A 2689-nucleotide genomic window follows, 5' to 3' on the forward strand; every position below is an offset into this window, starting at 1 on the left:
AAAAAATATCGGTGAACGAAACTGCGGCAGCTACAACCACTGTACGACGAGTACGCGGTTATTACAGCTGACAAATGAAAATAATGATTTGGAGAGCTCTCCGTATATTCTCACGTCCGGAAGTCTGAAAATATAAAGAATCTATTATGTTCACAAACTTCTGGGGCATTTCTTGATGGGCAAGTGTGTCAAGGAAAAGAGGCCCGCAGCGGAATCAAAATTGGCCTTGGAAATCCAAGAACACTAAAACTGTGGGTCGTTTATACGTATGGCGCTGTTCTAACACCTGACGGAGTGTGAAGATTTGGTCAAAGTAAGCTCTACAAGGCCAGAAGTCCGCTTGTTGTTTTCGATTCAATGCTTCATGAGACACCATAAGGCGACGAAGCACAAGTGATGCCAGCCATCTCGTCATAACCGAGGTTAAGCTCATCCCATTGTGATTACCATACTCACCACGAGCATCTTTTTGAAAATGGGCACCATCACCGAATCTTCCAAGTTGTTTGGAACAGTCTCATTTTCCAAATGCCAGAAAGCAGATCAGACAAGCGCTGACGATTTCACCCCTTCTTTGAACGATGCAGGTGGGAGCTCTAGGCTTGGGCAACCTGGCAGTATCCCAGCTCTCGTAATTGCCTCGAGTTGCATGGCAGCTAGGCATCGGAAGGGTGATACAGCTGAACGATTTTTCAACTCTCAACAATTATCCTCAAACGATAAGCCACTTTTTGGCGCATTCCACTTTTCGCACTGTATTTATTTTTATCAAGGTGCCATTCTTTAAAAAAAGCCTACTTCGTTAGTGCTTGTCACCTGATAAACAAGCTAATTGCGACACAACTAGAACAATAACAGTCCTGACGACACTTTAAGTATCTTATTACGGTGGAATATAAACCCAGGTACTGCTATTGATGGGGGGTTGTGTGCGCATGTAGATGGACTTGGTGCTGCAGAGACGCAATTGAGTGGTAGTCTTGGACTGAGGTCGAGATAGCTCCGTGGCTAAGGCGTTCAAAAAAAAGCGTTCAGCTGTAGCACCCTTCCGGTGCCTAGCTGCCATGCCACCCGAAGGAAGCACGAGGGCTGGGATACTGCCAGGTTGCCCAGGCCTAGACAGGGGAAGTCGAGAGGCAGAGGCCGGTCAATAAATTCGCGCTCTAACCACTTGGGCTATCTCGCCCCGTGGCTAAGGCATGCCGTTTGCAATCCCGGGAGAGGCACCCATAGTTGTTGGGCGTTTTATTTATCTTTTTTATCTTTATTTATCTTTCAAGTTGTATTAGTTCCGATTGTAGTATGACAGATGTCAATGCAAGCCTCGGGTGGCGTTACTTAATTGGAGACACCTATGGCGGCAAAGCGGTCTATCCCCGAATCTCACCGGGCTGTTTTATCGTACGACTTTGAGACGAGGGCTCACTGGGCAGTGGAACTGAGGCGCCTGTAGGTATTTTACAACCGTTGTCTCAAAACCAGAGCTGGTGTTCGTTTGGGGGCGGAATGGCCCAGTGGTTAAAGCGCAAAATTACTAACCGGAAGGTCCTTAGTTCGAACTCGACCTCTGCATCTAGACTATTCCTGTCTAGGCTTAGGCAACCTGGCAGTATCACGACCCCGGGTAGCATGACAGCTGTTTTCCGAAGGGGAGTTACAGCTTAACGGTGCTTCTTGAACAACGTAGACTGGATTCGAGATATACAGTATCCATCCTTCATGCTGACCGAAGCAGTCGGGGGAGGTTTCGATAAAACCCGTTTTTCTCGCTCTCCAAAGTGTTGTCTGTCAGGGTGTATGCTGATATGACGAATAAACACCGTTTACATTATGGAACTGCATTGACCTTAATTGAGTCACACAACCGCACAGCGCGAAGACGACAGTCTATTGGGATCCAGTCCAGTAAGGAGCTTTCAGCCTCGGAGCTGAGTGCAACACCCACACCGTAGATACCACGAGCCGTTGCGTCAAGATCACCGGATATCCGAAGAGTGAAACTTGGAGCATCTGAGCTCACCCTATGCGACTTGAGGTTCACGAACAAATTGGGGTCTTGTGTGCATGTTTTAGAAATAACATAAAATCACAGAATCAAGGTTTCAGCGGGAGATGTCTGTTGTCCCATTTGACGTGGAGTATGGACATTGAAAGCTGCAACGTGAATCAGGTCACTTGAGGTAAGTGATTATTTTTGTTTATTTTTCTGGTGGACGGCTTAGACGAGGAACAATGGGGTGGGGAAGGGGGAGAATGCCGTGAGCCAAGAGCTGCAAGGGTTGCGCAAGCCAAAGTAGGGCGTTTGGTTGAGATACCCCATCCTGAATATTGGAATAAAAATTCTGACCCAAAAACCAGTGGAATGATGCATGGTTTTGTTCGGAGATCCTCATTATCATCACCATCGACAGCATGACATCAGTGTTCAACACCGATGCTTCACTGCCGTACAACCATGATTTAGTTGAAAGCCTTATTGTAAAGAAAACATTAAAAGTGGACAGGGAAGGGACTTAGTGCTTACCACAATCATTCCGAGGTGCCTACACCTCCAGACATTCACTCAGGTAATCTGGATAGAAACTGGCAACAAGAACGCCACTGACATCGGTTGGCAGTCATATCTTGTAGTCTCCAACCAGGCACAGTGAGGATCACGCGGTCCCCATCCTGGAAGGCGAGTAGCACC

Source organism: Opisthorchis viverrini (assembly GCF_000715545.1).
Source record: "Opisthorchis viverrini unplaced genomic scaffold opera_v5_226, whole genome shotgun sequence".
Taxonomy (NCBI): domain Eukaryota; kingdom Metazoa; phylum Platyhelminthes; class Trematoda; order Opisthorchiida; family Opisthorchiidae; genus Opisthorchis; species Opisthorchis viverrini.